The sequence below is a fragment of the Maniola hyperantus genome, chromosome 7, assembly GCF_902806685.2.
Source record: "Maniola hyperantus chromosome 7, iAphHyp1.2, whole genome shotgun sequence".
NCBI lineage: Eukaryota > Metazoa > Arthropoda > Insecta > Lepidoptera > Nymphalidae > Maniola > Maniola hyperantus.
Window position 1 is genome coordinate 10768699 of NC_048542.1, and position 21596 is coordinate 10790294.

General features: G+C 36.6%; 1 protein-coding gene across 1 annotated transcript in view; it reads right to left on the bottom strand.

Moving 5' to 3' along the window:
* LOC117984036 (uncharacterized) overlaps nt 1-21596 on the bottom strand; it is a 59429-nt gene that overhangs the window by 5235 nt on the left and 32598 nt on the right. The gene's annotated exons all lie outside the window — the stretch shown is intronic.

Below are 21596 nucleotides of genomic sequence, written 5' to 3' on the forward strand. Positions count from 1 at the left end.
CTTCTTGACAAATTTTGTGTATATTTATGAGTTTTTGGGAATGCATGATTCCGGTTCTATTAAATAATCTTCGAACTAGACCTTATTAAGAATTGGAAATACGTGTGAGTAAAATATTACAAAAAAAAAACAAGCAACTAACCGCAGGTAATTCGTTTTCTTTTATGTGATGTATACCACCAATATAGATAATGCTAGGAGGCACAGGGTGGTTATCAGCCCAGAATGGATGTTCGTTTAGAAACATAATTTGAATATTTTTGGTCAATTCATAGTATGTTGGAACATTTTCACCAAAGTTTTTCTGCATTACTCTATTATCATAATCATCAGTATCCATGATTAAAAATTCAAACAAAAAGTACGACACGAGTTGAATGCCCCTTTCCAGTAGTGAAAGGTTATATAATCTAAGGCTTCCAGCTGTTGGATATAATAGTGGATGTACAGGAGCACCCATAGTACTGTATTGGATCTGAACAGCGCCAAATGAACTTATAGTAATCACTGGTGCATTGAATATATGCGAAAATCCCAGAACTGCATGATTACATGCTTCAAGTAGTAGCAAGTCGAAATGATCTTTGTCCTTATGAAATATTTCTTTTACTTCCGGTGTTTGTAATTGCGCATCTAAAGTTGTTGTAAATTTTTCAAAAATTGTTCTCACTTGTAACAGAATGTCTTGTTTGTTTCCTCTGTGATATTTCAAAGCGTCGTCCCATAGTTCGTAAGATATGTCATGGACGTCGATTTCTCGCAAATTGGCTGGAGACTTTCCCTTCGGATAGACTGGGTCGGGGGTGACGACAGTTACCTCATGACCACGCGATACTAATGCCTGTGTGAGTTGACGAAATACAATTTGATGGCTTATTGACGGTGTAGGAAAGTACGCTAATATCCTGGCGCCTTGGATTCCCATTATCATAAAAACAAAAACAAAACAAAATGTACACCTGGTAATACCCATGACTATGTAATTAATACGTGACTGCCGAAAATCGTTAAGTATGCCAATAATATATTTTAACATTTTTCATACATATCTATTTGTTATCTATAGAGCAATATACCCATTAAGTAATTTTCAAATGATAACATTTTTTATTCACTAAATAATTGTAGTTAGTGATTGTACTCGTAGTTTTACTTGACTAGATGACGCTTTTAAAAAACCCCGTGGTAACTCTTAGATTTTCCGGGTTAAAAAATAGCCTGTATTCTGTACTAAACAGATGATAAGCAGACAGACAGACACACTTTCGCATTCATTCACCTGAATTTAAGTTTTGTTGTAAGTCCCGTGGGAACAGTCCGATGTTTTGAGATAAAAAGGATCAGAATATTCATTTCCAGGATGCAAGTTATCTCTTTAGCTAATACACGATTCCCACGAATAGATACGATATACTCGTAGGTTTTTAAAATTACGCGGGAACTCTTTGGTTTTGCGGAATAAAAAGTAGTCTATATCCGTTCACAGGCTGGAAGCTATCTCTGTACCCGTCAAAATTGGTTCAACAGATAAGCCGTGAAAACTAGCAGACCGACAGACAGACACAGCCATGTAAATCCATTCGACTGTATTGAAAAAACATTAACACTATTAATAGTACCTATGTTTATTTAAATGAATGCTCAATAATAGCTACTGGCGTCATTTAAACGACTTGATGTAACGTGACTAATGTTGTAGACAGACCAATTAACCGTTCTAATGGTTCTAATTTAGCGTCGTTTGATAAATAAATAGGAAATTCAATCAACCTTTCTTCTGCGTAGAATAGAAATGAATATTAAGTGAGAGTGAATAGGTATCTTCTAGACAGTGTATTATTTAATTTTTTATATATTTGTGGTGTCAGATATTCAACCTATCAAATAATTTGATGTCCAATATAACAATTAGATATGACCGCTATCAAGATCACGCAATCCTCTGTTCATAATAATTATTTCAAATAACCTTTGTAAACGTTTGGTACAGTACGCGGCCGAAAGTAATGTACATCGGCCTTTAAAATGACATTTTGGCTTTGTAGAGCTCTGTCTCTGTCACTCATTCCTATATGACGTTTTGTTGGCGTCAACGACAAAGACAGTGCTCTACAAATTTGCTATCTCCTTCTAAAGGTTGATGTACATTACTTTCAGCTGCATACTGTACAACAATGCTAATAACCACTCGTAAATAATCACAAGTTAATCCATTAAGCTCGTATGGATATTCAGTATACATTGAGATGCTTTGTCATAAACCGGACATTATGTGGGCGGTCATTTTCTGCCTGCCATTTAAGGCGGATATGGCTATTTTCTTTGGTACAAGTAACACGCAAGAGCGAGCAAAATTTCAGATTTTTTTAAATAATGTATAATGCGCTTGACGACTATCATGCGCACTGGAAAGCAGCGATGAGGCCTAGGTTGGAGTGAGCTTGTCTAGAAGATGCTTATTTACTCTTGCCTTCACTTCACCCGTGGCAGTAAACATAGACGCCGGAAGGTCAATCCATACCTAAGCGGTTCATATCAGAAACGCTGAGGAAACAAATCATGCTATTAGATTGGATGTTGACAATAGTGAATTTAATTCTTAATGAGAATAAAGTTCTTTAACCGTAGAAGGATGGCTCACGATTTCGCGCTGTTCTGTGGTAGAAAGATAAAGGAGAAACAAGGCTGTGACATTTTTTATATTAGGTACCTACCTAATTATTCTAAGCAGGTTCAGGTGAACCAAAGAGGAGGCTGACCGACACAAGATCGAAGAATGTACTTAATATGTCTTTGCAGTGTCACTTCATTTGGCTCATTTTTACACTGTTCATCATCCAGCGTGACGCTAGGCATTCAACAGGACGTTTTTGTATTGGAAGACCTAATTTTGTTCCTCTCTTACCACTATATTATTCTATTGGTTTGTATCATTTATACTCTAACTAGCCTCTCTAAATATATTGGCCCCACTTCTTCTATGTACTAGTTCTTCCTCCCCAGACACTGTCATTTTAGTAACTAAACTATGTAACTACTACGTGTTTACTATAGGTATGAGAAAGAGAAGGTGAAAGTGGTTAGTTACCTTTTAGGTAGCTTATCCATACTAATATTATAAATGAGAAAGTGTGTCTGTCTGTCTATCTGTCTGTCTGTCTGCTAGCTTTTCACGACCCAACAGTTCAACCGATTTTGATGAAAGTTGGTACAGAGTTAGCTTACATCCCTGGGAAGGACATGGGAGGCTACTTTGTATCCCGGAAAATTAAAGAATTCCCACGGGATTTTTAACAAATCGAAATCCATGCGGACGAAGTCACGGGCATCATCTAGTTTTAAAATAAGTTTATCTTGAAAAAAAAGAAAAAATAATAATACTCTATCCACATGATCTCATAACTTAAAATTATTTCATTTTGAAGTGACATATGATAAAGTTGAAGGACCAAACAAGGACTAACGACATCGATCTATGCCTACTCTAACCTAAAGCCTTTGTGATGATTATTTGTAAAATGTAACTTATTCCCAAGTTTTATGGGGAATTTGATGACAATAATTTCAGAGACACTTTACTACTCCAGTTAACTTTTGTAATATCCTTTTGACTATTTAAAATTACCAAACGCTCAAAGAATGAAATTATTGCTATTAGGTAGATAATTATGTGGTTAACAGCTGTTCACATCCACATTTCATTAAAACTGCGAAACCATCCATGTAGAGAAACCATTGTGAAGCTGAAGCTAAGTAGTAGACCTAATGGAAATTAATTTTAATATCTCATACCTAATCGATCATATAACATAAATTTAAAATTCCCGTATGAACATTTTATTTTACCAAGTTTTATGTGTCCTATTTATCTCCATATTTAATTAATACTAACTGACCCGGGCCATTTTTGTTCACCTATTCTAAAGACTGAGATATGATTCGTGTTTTCTTGTGCCGTGTAACCCGGATCTTGCAACCGTGCCACTAAACCCGCATAAATAGTTCAAAAGCTGCATACCGAGTACTGTAACTTACTCAGGGGGTGGCTCTTCCAACATCAATAGTTACTTATATGACCCATAGTGGGAGGTAAAGCCTTGCTTCTCGGTCTAGGCTAGTAATATCGCACTATTAGTCCCTTCAAGAGATCTAAAACCAGCAGTGGATATCTATATACCGATGACGATAATGTTGATGATGATAAAGACAAAGATATAAATATTTCTATAGACAAAGGCATGGATAGTATTTGCTGGTGCCGTGCCTGGGTCTTGCAGCCATTTGTGACCTCACTTGGTTTTTTTCTTTAGCCACTAAACCCGCATAAAAAGTTTAAAAGTTGCACACAGAGTACTGTAACTTACATCAACCATAGTGGGAAGTAAAGCCTTGCTTCTCGGTCTGGGGTGATTAGCACTCTCGCGTGCATTAGCGGTTATTGTTCAGGTGAGTAGGCTCCACGCACTTGGCACTTCGCCAGACGCCATTGTCACAGGTCTCATGCTCATTCGTGACTGGGAACGTTTATGCGAGAGAGAATCAGCAATATAATATCTCTACTACTACAAAAAAAAAAAACCGACTTCAATAACCACCAACGCTAAAAAGTAATAAATAATTTAATTTATTACCCAACATATTATGTACTAGCTGATTCCTGCGACTTCGTCCGCGTGGATTTACGTTTTTTAAAATCCCGCGGGAACTCTTTGATTTTTCGGAATTGTTGTCGTTGCTTGGTACCTACAATATGAATTCACTATGAACACTTCCTGAATCTTGATAACCCAGGCGGGCAGTAACCCTGCAGCATCAGGATTAAGGAGTTGAATCCAGAATTTTTTATGTGACCACGACGTAAACTTTTTTGTTGATTTAAAAAAAAATTTTGCAAATCGGTCCAGAAACTTTGAAAAAATCGATGTAGAAAAAAGAACCACCTCCTTTTTGACAGTCGGTTAAAAACCGATGACCTTGAAATATTTACGGAACAATCTTTAAAATATCCCTTTTCTAACAAAAAAAGAATGAATGAAATCGGACTACGCGTTAATGAATTACAACTCAGTATACATTTTAACTTTCGTCCCCTCTCCTACGGAAACCATGCTGAATTTCGGGATAAAAAGTATCCTATATTCTTCCTCATAGTATGACCTCAAATCGTACCAAGTTTCATTGGAATCCATTCAGTAGTTTCAGCGTGATGCGCGGCCGTGATACAGACAGACAGACAGACAGACAGACAGACAGACAAAAATGAAAAAAAATACAGTTTTGGGTTCAGTGCCCTCGAAAAAAAAATTTCAAAATATCTTCCATGTACAGAATTTGACCTGTTACAGTTTTATTATACACAAGAGTTAAAGAGTTATAGTAGCTCTATAGTAATATTTTTTGGAGCCGGTGCCAATTAGCCGCACGAACCGTCTATCGCCTACTCTTCATAGTGTTTTGCGACTCCACGTTGGCACCGACTCCAAAAAATATTACTATAGAGCTACAATAACTCTTGTATACATAATATATTGGGTAATAAATTAAATTCTTTTTTTACTTTTTAGTGTTGGTGGTTATTGAAGTCGGTTTTTTTATTTTTATTTTATTTTTTTTGATTTCATAATTTTTAGTGGCCCCATCGTACTAAAGTATGATATGCCTGGTTAAAAACCTACTGTTTACTAAGCTGTTACACTGATCGCGAGCAATTTACTCTTATTAATTGAGGAGTTCCGTTCTCCATCTCCGAAGATATTCATCAGATCTTTACCAAATTAAAATGGGACTACCTCTGAAGTATGTCCTAAAGAACAAAAAAAGAATTAGCAAAATCGGTTCATAATTGACGGAGTAATCGCGTAACAAACATACAAAAACATACAGTCGAATTGAGTACCTCCTCCTTTTTTTGAAGTCGGTTAAAAATATAATCAAACTAAAGCACACTAAAGGCAAAAATTTATTTGTTTTGTGTGTGTGTGTGTGTGTGTGTGTGTGTGTGTGTGTGTGTGTTTGTGTTTGTTACTCTTTCACGCAAAAACTACTGGATGGATTTGTCTGAAATTTTGAATGGAGATAGCTTATATCCTGGTATTTTTATTATATCTGGTCTCAATAACTTCGATTTCAGTGGCATTACTACAATAATTGAACTCGAAGCTATTGAAACGCTAAGATCAGTCAGGAAATATAATATAATTTATCATTTCTTTATTACCAAGTGGTGGAGACCACTCTTCGGTAGTTAAAGATTAACTTCTGAATGTATTCAGTCCTATCCAAACGCGCTTAGCGCATTGGTGCACTTATATTCGTTTTCGTAAAAATACGATTTGTACATTTTGTATGAGGGCCATTTCTAAACTTACGAAAACAAATGCGAATCAAATACGAATGAGTACACAAACACCCTTAGTTAGTACAAACCACCTGTAACAATATGACGTAGTGCTTTTGTACGTATTACAATAGTACCGATTACATTAATACAGTGTCCTTACCTATCTCATACGACCTACATACCTGAAACAGATACTGAAACGAGTATGCTGTGTTTTTATGCACAAACGCACAATAATGCTGTGTTTAGTGAACACAGCGTGTTACGCAATGCATTTCCATGTTTATACGCACAATAGAACCCCTACCTTTAGACACAATTCTTATTTTGTGCTTTATTTGGAGCTAAAATTAAAAAAAAGTAAAATCTTATTAAACCAATTATTATAGGTACGTAGAATCGCAAGTCGTAAAAGAAAATTTTACCCTTTAAGCCTGCTGCTAATTAGTCTACGTTTCTCTCGTAGCATTTCTGTCTCAAAGTCGTATTCTTTATACGTAATTAAGACTTATGCCATTATCTTTAATTATTACGTTTCTAAATTACATTTTCGTTATAATGATGTTTGGTCTAATGGAGTCTTCTTGTATGATTTGGATGAGTTGGAATTAAATAATTATTTTATAATATTTTGATAATACTACGTGTTGGTTTGTATTTCTCTAGTTTTATACAATTAGTGAAAAACGTATTCACAAAGTATCACAATTTTTATAGTTCAATCTGTACTTAGTCCGCGAAGTCGAGATGGCAATCATAAAATCGCACATCTCCCGCGCTAAACGATGCGGGCGAGCGCGGGTGACGTGCGGGTGTGCGTACTATAGTTACATGGATAGATTGCTATTTCTTATTAAGCTTATAAATATATTTTAAATACTAAAGTAAAATTGCTTCCTTCACTGTTGCGTAACGCGTCCACGAAATGGAAGGAAAAACAATGCACTAGCGTAAGCGCGGACAATCGGTATGCTCCGGATGGGCGACCTCAATGTGTTGAATCTGAATCTTGTGGTATGTGCAACGAGTGATGGGATTGGAAGTGAGAGTGTATTCTTAATAACATAATGGATCTGATTTGGTTCTTCACAAACCTCTTATAATATCCATTGGCAGGTGAAAGAGCTCAAAGCAATCACTTTAAGCTACGAGTACCTACACTGTGAAGTACAATCCACCCTTTATTGTCAAACACAAGTCCGCTCCGTGCTCATAATCGAGCAGTTGGCAATGGCTCTCGTCTCGTCAAAGTAACTCTCGGTTTAATCCTGAATCGACGGCATAATGTCAAATATGCCGTCTATGGGTGACATGAAATCATGGAATTAGGAAGTGGTTCGTAAACTGGGTACCTACCTACTAGTACTTAAAAATTCTTTGCATGAAATCTAAGAAAAATAGTCGTTTCATGGCTAGGTAGGCCAAATGTAGGTAACAATTGACGCCTGTTAGTGACGTCGAAGCCTCGACGTTTTGTCACAATTTCCATTACTGTCGTGAACTGTGCTGTTGTCAACTGCTATCCGTTGTTCTAGGATCAACTGCTCGAGCTGTCAGTGTATGATCTCAAAGACACAAAAAATGGGCGTGGCTGAGGTTGTGGGTGCAAGTGCAGGTGCGGGTGCGAGCGTGCGTGCGGATGCGGGCACGAGACCAAGCGCGGATGCGTCTGGATTGAACATATTATATTGAGTCGTGCTTCATAAACACATCGATCGAAATGTGAATGTTTAAACTAGATGCAATAACCAATCGCACTTGGCCAGCGTGGTGGACTATGGCCAAACCCTTCTCTTACTGAGAGGAGACCCGTGCCTACTGCTTAGTAGTGAGCCGGTAATTTGTTGATCATGAGATCATGATGACGCAAGGCCAAGGCACGGTGTAAAGTAATTAAATCAGAAACAAAGATATTAGTATCTACTGCAGTAAACGTACAGATAAGGCGGCTCCTCTAGTGCTGCAAATGTTCATGGGCGGCGGTAATCACTTAATATCAGGTGACCCGCCTGCTCGTTTGCTCGCTATATCTCCGGAGTTATTTTGAACGATTTGACGTCATCAAACTTGGACCTCATTAGGGGAGAAACGTTTCTGAGCTCGTTTTCTATACCAACCTCTTGAAATATAGGTTAGTGGGAAACGTTTAGCATCAGAAATAAGCGCGCCATTTGATGATTAACACGTGTAAAATAAATAAAAATAAGTACTTAATTTTAGCGTTTAAAGTTTAAACTATCGTGAATGATATCGTGAGGGTTCGAAACAAGTCGGAAAGTGAAAGTGATCCTATAAGGGTACCTTTTTCCCTTTTGAGGTCCGGAACCCTAAAAATTAGCGTTGGTAAATACCCAAATAAATTTTAGTAAGAAATAGGTCAATAATTGGTGATCATATGCATTATCTAACTCACATGAAATTGAAAAAAGACTGTTAGATTAATCTTACAATTCAGTCCCTTCAAAAAAGAAAATTAGGGACACTGAGGTAGGCATGATTTATATCTTGGAATATGAGTAGGTCGTAACATTTATAATTTCAAGATTTTGAGAATCTCAAGGATTTTCTTTTTGTTACTTGACTTTATGATTTGTTGACTTTAGGGTAGCTACTCTACGTCCATGCTTGAATGAACATAAAAACATTAGTACGCTCACACTAATTAGAGAACTAATAAATAGGAAGGCTTCCATAAAAATATCTTCGACAAGCAAGCTTCATGAAGCATGTTGACTTAGGTAATTATTTTAACTAAAGTAAAATTAAAGACCTAGAAAGAATTATACAAGGTCTACCTTGAAAAAACTTACAGATGCCTATTGAATACTGACTTCAATTGCTTGTGTTCTAATTAAACTTGGGAAAAACTTTACTTACCTGTAATATAAATTTTTCTTTTCATTGATTTTTTTTAAATTTTAGGTCTAGATATTAGTTAGATACTCGTAGATAAAAATATCATTTTTATCAGTTCGATGAATCATTTCAAATATAAGTTTCATTTCCCGTCTAGGCTATGACCTTCTATGAGATAAGAATTTAAAGAAACACAAAATTAAAAGAGAAGGCTTCGACTATTATAACAATGTGTAGAGCTTGGTTGCTTATGGCGACTACGTTCAATGTTGCTTATTATTGCTACTACAATCTAAATATATAAAGGGAAAAGATGACTGACTAACTGACTGACTGACTGACTGATCTACCAATGCACAGCTCAAACTACTAGACGAATCGGACTGAAATTTGGCATGCAGATAGCTATTATGACGAAGCCATCCGCTAAGAAAGGATTTTTGAAAATTCAACTCCTAAGGGAGTGAAATAGGGGTTCGAAATTTGTGTATTGTCTGTTGATGCGTCAACACTATAAGCACTATGAAAATGTATGACACCGTTTCGGAGTCCCTGGCCTCAGACGCGTGCGGTTGACGTCATACCATTTCATTTGCATTTCATAGTGTATAGTATTGTAGCGTCAGCTGCAGCGCGTCTGTCGCTTTGGCCGCGACCCACGCAAGTCTATCTTAAAATACTCCTGAGACAGTAATCAGACTTCTTCTAAGTACAGAGGTCATCAAACCTGGGACTAAGTATCTATTCGTTTGATAACATTTTAGAATTTTCCACAGGTTCTTGGCGCATCGTGATTTATACGTGAAGATTAAATATTTTAATCTTATAATTAATGACTTCCTACTTAGACACCTACATAGATAATTACGTAAGCAAAAAGTGATTAAACGAATGATTTTTATGTCTATCTTGATTAAATTTTGTAACTAATGCGCAACGACGGAACATGTTACGCTGCGTTTCAAACTCGAAGATATCACACCAAAATCCGGGAATTTTGGCTTCATATCAATGCAAAGAGGAAGAGCATCTGTGCACACATCCGTGAAATCACGGATTCCGTAAAAATACAAATCGAATGAGTATGTATTTGCATGACGGCCACTTCCAAGAATCACGGATACGAACCGAATACGGATGAGTGCACAAACGCCCGAAGCCAGATTTTTTAAGGTATTTGATATCCCTCATGATATGGTCGGTCCAACCAGATAACCTAATCTACTTTTCATATTTCCCGTCCTATTTGCGCTACGTTTTCCTTCTTCCTACGTGATATTTGACACGAATTATTTGATGTACAATTGTCGCATGGTAAAAATCAAAATTAGCTCTATTTATTAATTATTATTGCGAGGAATTTAAATAAAGAGCATGAGAGAGCGGCTACCACGCGGTGGCCGCACGAAAATTTTCTAGTGGTTTGAACTTAGCTGTATTGTAGCTATAGACAATACGGTATTTGACAACTACTTAGTCAAATCTAACTTTTTATCAAACGTCAAAACGCGCGCTTAGTATGCCAGATTCTATGACATACCGGTGTGTGACGTCACAATCATTTGACGTACTTTTTTTAGTTTAATCGATAATTTAAAATGGTTATTACACTTAAAACCAACAAAGGACGTGGATTTTACTTATTTTGGAAGACCCTCTATTTAATAATCACTGAGAAATAATTTCCTTTTGATGTAGTCAAATACCCAATTGTATAGGTTATTTTCTCTGGAGAAAATATTACCTCATACTCTAGTCACCATCAGTAAGTGCGTAATTATTATTATATCCCATCTAAATAAAGTTAAAAATATTTTTGTTATAAGTGACGATAAAAACGTAATTTTGTTATTAATTAACTTCTTTTTCATCTCAAAAGAAACGTAGTTAAATATAACTTTATTTGCCCCCACGGACAAATGACGAGAAATTCGGTGTTTAATTCATAAGGGCAGAGCGCGACCTAATAAATATAAAAGACTTATTATACAAAGGATAATTATATTGGTACATTCTTAGCTATACGCAAGCTTTGCGTATGATACGCTAGAGTGAACCGCATTACGCAAGAATGGGGTTCCGGAAATAGAGTCACGAAATTGTAAGAAATGGCATTTTGTAAAATTGAAATGAAGATAGAGCTACTCTATAAAATTTTACTGAGTACTATTCTTTCACCTTTCACATTATGGCTTGGGACTCATTAAGTAGGTAAATAGTTTGCGGCTGACTGTTTGCTTTAGCTGATGCTGCCACTTTATTTGAGTGAATTTAGTTTTTGAAAATCACTTAGGAACTCTTTGATTTTCCAGGACAAAAAGCAGCTTATGTCACTCCCCAGGTCTTTAACTATAGGTACTTATGCAAAAAATCCCGGCAATCGTTTTTCCATTGGAACGTGAATGAAGGACAAACTAAGAAACAAACACACTTTCGCATTTATAACATTAGTTACCAGAATCATAATGAATCAAATAGAATAAGTTATGGAAATATGGTATATTTAGAAATGACGATTGGCCATTAAAGGTAATAACGTATATTGATAATACACACTACGTCTCATATTTCTGTAGGTATATACTATCACATAGACGTACATAAATAAAAATCAATTTAAAATTATTAATACTTAATTTATTTACTGTCACATCTATTACATCTTCAGTCTATATTAGAGTCCTTATAATAAGATATTTAATGGTAACAGACCCCGAAATAAAATGGCGGAATGTCGCCTTCGAGGAAATTATATTTTAGCTACAAGACTTCATAATTGCGAGCTTATTATGTTAGAACAAATTACCAAATGGTTGTTTTGACGGCTGGCGTAGGCACACAATAATAATAATATATACCCATATACAGGATGTAGCTAATCCTAGGACGCTATCGAAGCGCTATTATCACACAATCTAAACATTATCCAACACCAATAACCATTTGCCTTATGCACTTGTAATTTTAGATATTTAGTTTTTTCAAACTCGCTATGTAGGTGTAGCGTGCAAGACTTGGGCTAAATGCCTAACCTACGACGACGCGGCATTGACCGCGGGGCACCTGTCTACGTCAGTCAAATGTTTTATTTGCAATCAATTGAAAATGGTTTGAAAGTATATGGTTTTTTCCTTTTTTCTTATTTTTATTTTGTGGTAGGTAGATATCTTATCAATAATCACCTGTCTCCTTTTTTGCCAGCGTTAAATTACATCCCGTAAGTATATCACATATGGACGTACATTTTTTATTATATGTACATAGTAAGTTTTGGATTTTTAAAACAGAGTTTGCTTATTAATACTAACCATATTGATAAAATATAATTTATAACACATAAAAACAATAGACAAACCCTGATGATCAGAAATAGGTATCAGATGCGATTCCGTCCTCTAAGAAGGATTTAGTTAAAATAAATGAATGTAGTGCAATGTAATTCCAACAACCGGTTAAGTGCGAGTCAGACTCGCGCACTAAGGGTTCCGTAGTACAATCGTATTTTATCGACATTTTGTACGATAAATCAAAAACTATTATGCCTAAAAATAAATAAAATTTAGTTTTAGAATTTACAAGTAAAGCCCTTTTATATGATACCCCACTTGGTATGCCGTATGATAATCTTACTTTGAAAGTGGAAAATAGCAATATTTGTTCATGACCACAATTTAATTCTTTTTGTGTGATGTAACCACAAATTCACGGTTTTCAGATTTCTTCCCCAAATGTCTGCTACAAGACCTACCTACCTGCCAAATTTCATGATTCTAGGTCAACGGGAAGTACCCTGTAGATTTCTTGACAGACAGACAGACAGACAGACAACAAAGTGATCCTATATAAGAGTTCCGTTTTTTCTTTTGAGGAACGGAACCCTAAAAATAAAACAAATTCTTTTCATTTTTTTTAAATCTTTCACATAACATGTGTAGGTACCATCACGCGCTGTAAATGGACTGTGCGACTGTTAATGTAGGTTTAACTATTTTTATAGCAGTACTTCGCCTGATTTATCTTCTCATAAACATACACTATCAGCACTCGAATAAAACCCGCACTTTGCAATGAAATCGCAAATAGTGTTCTTATCCATACTTAATCCAATAATTCCCAAGCATTAAAATCGTGGGTTTTTTCGGTTAATATTTTTGACTTTGCTATCAATGCATTGAAATCTAAATACATACTCGTAAATATAAAAGGAAAAGGTGACTGACTGACTGATCTATCAACGCACAGCTCAAACTACTGGACGGATCGGGCTGAAATCTTGCATGTAGATAGATATTAAGACGTCGGCATCCGCTAAGAAAGGATTTTTGAAAATAAGCCTAAGCTAGTGAAAACTATATTCAAAATACGGAAGTTTCTTTAAAACCTATTTGTAAATATAGAAGCTCCCTGCTATACTCACGGGATTAGTCGTAGTAATAAGCCCGACTAGTTTCGAACCAGTGGCGTGCATAGGGTTTAAAGCCAAGGTAAGCAGTAGTTAGGTAAGCAAGTCAAAAGATAATGAGCATTGAGCAATTTCAACCGAGTTAACTATTTCTTGGGTAAGCAGCGCTTTTATGCCTCTATGAGTTGCACGCCACTGTTTCGAACCCACCCGTGGTCCTTTTTCACAGCGACTCAGCTCGGGCCCGGCGCGCCGTCGCGGCGGTTGAAAAAAGGACTCCAGATGAGTTCGAAACTAGTCGGGCTTATGTCGACTAACTACGTGAGTACAGCCGGGAACTTCTGTATTTATACCTAATGGAAATCACTCACGATAGTTTAAACGTTAGTATGTTTTTTACCATTATTAAATAAGCTAACAATAGCTCCATCCACTTTTTAATTAAAGCTAATACTTGAAATCAAAGTTTTTGCGCTTACCGGTTTCTACGAGAGATGATTAAAAAACTATACTTAAAAGTTTCTAAAGTAAATAACTCCACTTTACCTGGATCGATGTAAACCTAGTTAGAAGTTAACGATCTGTTTGAGTCTAAGATTTGTTGGACACGAGCTATCGAAACTATTGGAAGTAAAATAGACCAGTACAATGAGATACAACGGGACACTGTTAAGGGAAAGCTCTGTGATAATACTTTTTTATAATTTTAGAAGATGATAAACAAAACGGTATAATTGCAACGGAAAACTTTACAGGAGGAGCAAATAACTGAATGAAAGCTTTTGAAACTTCACTGTATTTGTACCGTTTTGATCGAAATCACAAACTTTGGACTCCTTTATAACAGTTACGTCGTTTTGCTTCGAAATAAGATCAAGTTGATTGAAATCATCCCGTTGATGATTTTACAAAATTTTAATGTATGTAATAAGCACAGAAAGATAAAAATTATAATATAAATAAGTATTTATTACAAATAGCAGTCTTATCTTAAAAAGAGTCATATCCCTCTACTTGACTACCTTTAGATTAAGAATCACAAAGTTAATTTCTTATAATATAGTTTACAATAGATATCAATAAAATTGTGTTATTTGTACTAATAATTTTGTTAAATTGCATTCAAAATAGTTGAATGTTATTACTTAGTAAATTACCTAATCTTAAACTCTTTTCTCTTCTTTAACAATAAAAGCAACATTCGAAACCGTTTAATGTTGTTTGTTTGTATTTGAAAGGAACTTCGCCATGAGATAAATAACACAAACAAGAGCTTTTTTACCGAACAAATGTAAATAGCTCGACAGTACTAGAGCGAGCAATGAGCTTACTGACTATGCGCTTTGTTGTTCTAACCACTTTTGTTTTCCATTTAACGTCTTCTTTTATTAATTTAATTATGAATCGTTAAATGTTAACTTTTAATATGAGTAGAATATTGTTTTTATTAATTAATAAAATAGATTTCAAAATTTTGTAAAACATATTTCATATTATCATAGCGTCATTTGTCCACGCACAACATACGGAAACGTTTAAGTGCGGAAACCAGCCCAGAGTGAAGAAGAAGAAACTTCATTTATCATATCATTAATATGAAATTTTAAAAAGTGAACCCATAAATGAAACTACTTTCAAATTATTCAAGAAAATTCACCAGACTGTATGCATTCATTTCTAAGTAATATGCAAAGCCCTTTTGAAGAGCACGCCACCAAACTCGGTCCTTTGCCTTTTTGACGGTATTGGTCCAGTGTTGTAGACGTCGCCACATTGCCAGAGTGAACTAGAGTAAGTGAGCTCTCGGTTTGATCCTGAATCGATGATATGTCAAATGTTAGGCTATGGTGACGTGAAATCAAAGAAAAATAGGGCTACGCTACCTGCGTCAAAAACTAACAAATGTTAGTTTTTGACGCAGGTAGCGTCAAAAACTAACATTTGTTGCCTGCCAGTGACATCGAAGCCTCGCCGTTTAGTTAGAAGTTCCCTAACTGTCGGGAACTGTGGCTTTGCGCTTACCAATACGCGGTCCCCACACCAGTACACGACGTCTGCCCCATCAGATGTCGTTTCTGCGACATACATTACCTGCCCACTTTGACATTAGCTTGCTAGTCGTTTGAGCTATTTCGGGTCACTTGTTATTTTGTGAACGTTAAAATAATACAATACTTTTAAACAAAGTAGCTTACCCTTAACTGATAATTAGAAGAACAGTTCGGATATTCGTTTGGCGATACAATCTTCCGCTCTATTTACCTCGCAAATGGAAAGAGTACTTTTTAATCGAATTACTGCAGTAGACCGATTACAAACTAGAGTTACATCGATCAAAAAATCACTTTCAATGTATTCCTACATAATGTAGGTGAACATTTTCGCTGTTTTCAGAAATGTATTATGATGTATTTACACATTCGCAATAAACGGCGAGGACACAAGTTACCTGTTCACACATTCGTCTACAGTCTCGTCTTTTTAAATCGCGTAGTGCACAATAAAGAGATATATGCATGCTACAGCCCGATCCATCCAGTAGTTTGAGGTGTGCGTAGATAGATCAGTCAGTCAGTTTAGTAGTTAAAACTAGTTGTACCTTCTTATTAAGGGCTTCCAGTCAGAAGTAGTATTTACTAGATATAAATGGGCTTAAACACAAAATAGGTTCTAACTGTGACATACTAGTATACATACCTATTATTAGGATGCAGTAGTTCTCTGGCTTTCTAGGATAACACGGTTCCTTATCCGCGTTGAATATCTTGCTAACCTGCATTGCATTACCTTTATAAATGAATGAATGAATGACTGAAATAACCTACACCAACAAAAAAGCACTAAACTAAAATAGAAGTAGCATTTAATTTCAATTTTTCAACTCAAAAAATATAATCGAAAGTGACAAAGCAGTAAATAGCGATATGCTGGCAACATTCTTTGTATTTTCATTCATGCTTCGGAACAAAAAGCTTCCTCTCGAAAAGCGAGGGTATTCTACCATAATCCATCAAGCTACTCCACTGTGAATACACGTCTTTAGAATTTATTTTCAGCCCAGCGCGATATAAGAAAATATTGGAGTGCTGTAAAGTAGGTAAGTACTATATACGTACGAGTATGAATGAATGTGGATAATACAGTTTATGAGCTGAGTCCCTGCGAAAAACGACTCCGGACGAGTTCGGAAATCGGAACTAGTCGGGCTTACGTCGACCAAACACGTGAGTACAGCCGGAATAATCTACTTATATTTATAACTAGCTGATGCTCGCGACTTCGTCCACGTGGATATAGGTTTTTAAAAATCCCATGGGAATCCAATCCCAGAAAATATTAGAGTGCTCTAGTAAAGTAGGTACGATATACCTATGAATGTTCATAATAGAGTTTAAGAGAAGAATCCTTGTGAAAAACGACTCCAGATGGGTTCGGAAATCGGAACTAGTCGGGCTTACGTCGACTAAACACGTGAGTAAATACAGCGGGAATAATCTACTTATATTTATAATGCAAATCACTCACGATAGTTTAAGCGCTAAAATATAGCTTTATGTCCAAACTGTAAACTCCATATCTAATCTGAGTAATATAAAACAATCGTTTATAGGTTCACGGCCGAATTTAGTAAGCGATCTATCTGTTATCTGTAGGTAAGCTACTTCGCAACGCAGTTATTTTTCATTATAATTCAAATCAGTTTTTCAACATTAGATATCATTTTAAACCGACTTACAAGAAGGATGAGTATACAATTCAGCCCATTTGTTTTTTATTCGCAAGATTTGTGTTGATAAGGATAGCTCTATTAAAAATTTACAATGTTTCATACAAGTACGCTCGACCGAAATTGGCAGCGCACGTGGGTAAACTGTTTGCTTTGCACTTGATATTGTATGAGAAAGGTGAGAGGCACGATGATTTTCACCGAAATCAAGCGCGCGAAAAGGGTTTAGGTAAAGTATTTTTGAGAAAAAACTACTGAATTTATGTTTACAAAGTATAGTTATTTCAACTAATGAATAAATAAACTTTTTAGGTCTTTTTGTGAAAACAATTTTGCATAGGTACTCAATGTTTTGGTCAAGCTTGAACTGTCAATAAATGTCGATTGACTCAGTTTCATGTAAGAATCATTTCATTGTACAGAAATAAATAATTCGGGACGGAAATAAATAAGTTGTTCAAATTTAAACAATTATTTTTCCATTCTAAATAATAACTGTCCCGGCTGTACTCACGTGTGTAGTCGACGAAATTCGGGTACGTCGCACTACATACGATTCGACAAGGTTTCCGTATTGTCCCGGGAAAAGTTTCTAGTACCGCGGAAGATACGGGAAGCGATCGAAATTAGTCGCCACCCGAATTTCAATCGTGACAATGGATGGATGCTACCCTCAGCGTGGAAACCGCTTTTTGATGCTAAGACAAGGGCATCAGTCGTGGGACGGGACACCATTAGCTCCGCGTGCCTGGATGTCGGTGACGGTTCCAGTGATGAAGAACAGCAGGAACTGTCGGGAGACGATCGGCAGCTGTCTCCCCCCCACCCCAGCCACCCTCACAACGGGCGCTACGGGCAGCGGCACGTGCGTCCCGCAGTCAAAACCGCGGCGCGTGCGCGAACGGACTCCCTTGAAAAAGGACCCCGTATGGGTTCGAAACTAGTCGGGCTAACGTCGACTACACACGTGACTACAGCCGGGACAGATATTATTTAGAATGGAAATCACTCACGGTAGTTTAAATGCTAAAATTATTTTTCCATGAAATGATGTAAGCACAAATTCACAGTTTTCGATTTTTTTTTTCCTTTAATTGTGCTATAAGACCTACCTACCTGCCAAATTTCATAATTCTTTGTTAACGGAAAGTACCCTTTAGGTTTCTTGACAAAAAGACAATAAAGTAATCCTATAAGGGTTCCTTTTTGCTTTTGAAGTACGGAATCCTAAAAAATGATAATAGTCTAAATGTTACACGGACAAAATCCCAGGCAACACCTAATCACAGTACGTGGCAGAAAATAATGTACATCGACCGTAAGAACGAGATAATGGTCTTGTAGAGCATTGTCTCAGTAATTGAGACCGACAAAACGTTACATAGGTATGAGTGACAGAGATAACGCTCTACAAAGCCGAAATTTTATTCTAAAGGTCGATGTACATTACTTTTTTGCCGCGTACCGTAAATATAACTATCATAATTATATTACCCCGCACGGGGCTACAGTATGCTGATTTCTACAATATTCGCTGGCAAAATGATTTAATTTTCCTCAAAATTGGGTGCCTACCATCATTGTCAATAAAGCCTGCAAATTGTCTGCTTTGTTGTCGCCATTTGATTTGTGCCCGCTATTTATTGTAGCCGTTTCGGGCCGCGTTATAATAAGCTTCATTCCCAATACGGCGGAAATTCTCTGTAAATATTCCGAAATAGCAAGAATATAATATTTTTGCATAATTGTTATGGCTCTTCCGGCTCTTCCTATATCTTCAGTACCCTTACTTATTATAAATGCGAAAGTGTGTTTGTTTGTTGGTTTGTCCTTTAATCACGTCGCAACGGTGCAACGGATTGACGTGATTTTTTGCATGGTTTTTTGCATAAAGACCTGGAAAGTGACATAATCTCGGAAAATCAAAGAGCTCCCACGTGATTTTTAAAACCCTAATTCCACACAGACGAAATCGCGGGCAACAGCTAGTACAAAATAAATTGGTGTATTTTTATAAATTGTTGATTTTAAGTCTCTATCAAGATTTGTTGTATTTTTGTTCTAGTAGGAGGCTTTCGCAGTGGCTAGTTACCACCCTACCGGCAAAACCGTGCCGCCAAGTGATATAACGTTCCGGTACGATGTATTGCAGAAACCGATAAGGGGTATGGGCTTAATGAAGCTGCTATACCCCTTCAAAGTTAGCCCGCTTCCATCTTAGATTGCATCATCAATTACAATCAGGTGAGATCGCAGTCAAGGGCTAACTTCTATCAGAATAAAAAATAAAAAGTACATATCAAAACAAGGACTGTTTACTTATATGAAACTTATTTAATAATTTTCCTTCTTTTCGAGGATGTAAACAGTTTGTAAAGCAATTCCGGTTTCACCTTGCCCTGCCTCCTGTGTGAAATACGAAGATTTATGGGGCCAGAGAATGGGCGTTGCCTTTGTTGCTGAAGCGCTTCACTACACTGAATTTAGTCGTCTTAAATGGTTCAGTTACTTAATTCAGGCAAGTGTAATCGAATTTAGCAAGTTAGTATTCCAAAAAGTAACCTAATTAGGAAAAAGTATGGTAACGTACTTAGTCATTCAGCATCCTAATTAGGAAAGGATTTAGGAAGGTGTAATAGCATTTAGTCGCATGATTGATTCAGTCACTGCGTGTCCTTTAAAGGAAAAAACCGGCCAAGTGCGAATCAGACTCGCGCACTGAGGGTTCCGTACTACAATCGTATTTTATCGACATTTTGCACTTGGCTGTTTTTTTCCGACTTAGAGACTATTTTAACTAGATAGACTAGATGATGCCCACGACTTCATTTGCGTGGATTTAGGTTTTTTTTTAAATTCCGTGGGAACTCTTTGATTTTCCCGGATAAAAAGTAGCCTATGTCCTTCTACGGGATGTAAGCTAACTCTGTACGCATTAAAGTCGGTTAAACTGTTGAGCCGTAAAAGCTTGCAGACAAACAGACAGACAGACACACACACTTTCGTATTTATAATATTAGTATGGAAGTATGGATTATTAGCTGGTACGGTCTCAACTCGCTGTTTTGGTAGCTCGATACAATCCTTACTTTAGCATTCCTTTCGAGGCGCTGACAGAAATTGGCCTCGACAAAATGAGAGTGATAATTCGGTTAATCCGTGACTTGCCTGGTAATTCGAGTATTTTAATTTGTCAGTTGTTTTCTATTGTTTGTTGAAATTTATCCGACTGCAACTGGGTGATTTGGGCATCAGGCATGTTTATTGATCTAAATGAATACTGGATTTTTTATAATTTTACTAAAGTGTTTTACTTTAGGAAATTTTGATTTTTGTAAAATATAAAATCAATTACAGAACCGCGGCAGGGATTGAACCTTTTACAAAAATATTAACACTGGTTAAGTACGACTCAAAGTCGATCTGTTGACCAAAAACGTAACTAAGTGGGTCCAATAGCCGACAAGAATTAATATTGTACTTACATCAACCATTAGAAAGAGATTTCGTGGTCTGTCTGTCGGTTTCGTGGAGCGTTATCTCTGTCGTTGAGATCGACAAAACGTCACATAGACAACGCTCTACAAAGCCGAAATCTAAAGGTACTTCTTGCTTGCTACTGTACCTATTGCTGATTGTGAAGCTGTAGTAGCCTAGTGGTTAGGACGTCCGCCTTCCAATCGGAGGTCGGGGGTTCGATCCCGGGCACGCACCTCTAACTTTTCAGAGTTATGTGCGTTTTTAAGTAATTAAAATATCATTTGCTTCAACGATGAAGGAAAACATCGTGAGGAAACCTGCATGCCTGAGAGTTCTCCATAATGTTCTCAAAGGTGTGTGAAGTCTGCCAATCTGCACTTGGCCAGCGTGGTAGATTATGGCCAAAACCCTTCTCACTCTGAGAGGAGACCCGTGCTCTGTAGTGAGCCGGCGATGGGTTGATCATGATGATGATAATGATGACTGTACCTATTTAGTTTCGTTTTAATGGTCATTACATCCGTATTTTACGACCTTTAGTCGTACTTGACCAGTGTTATTATTAAGTCGTAATCTGGTCAGGTAATTGAGATAAACACTTTTTATAACCTACCGAATCTACTGTGCATTTTTTCCGATGCATTTCCGGCTGTAAAAACTCCACCTGCTCCATTTTGATAATTTATAATTTTTTGATAAGTAGTTGATAAGAATCATATTGAAATAATCCAAGGAGATCAAAGCTAAGTATATCTTGAAACAAATACCTAACAAATTCCTTCGTATCTGCA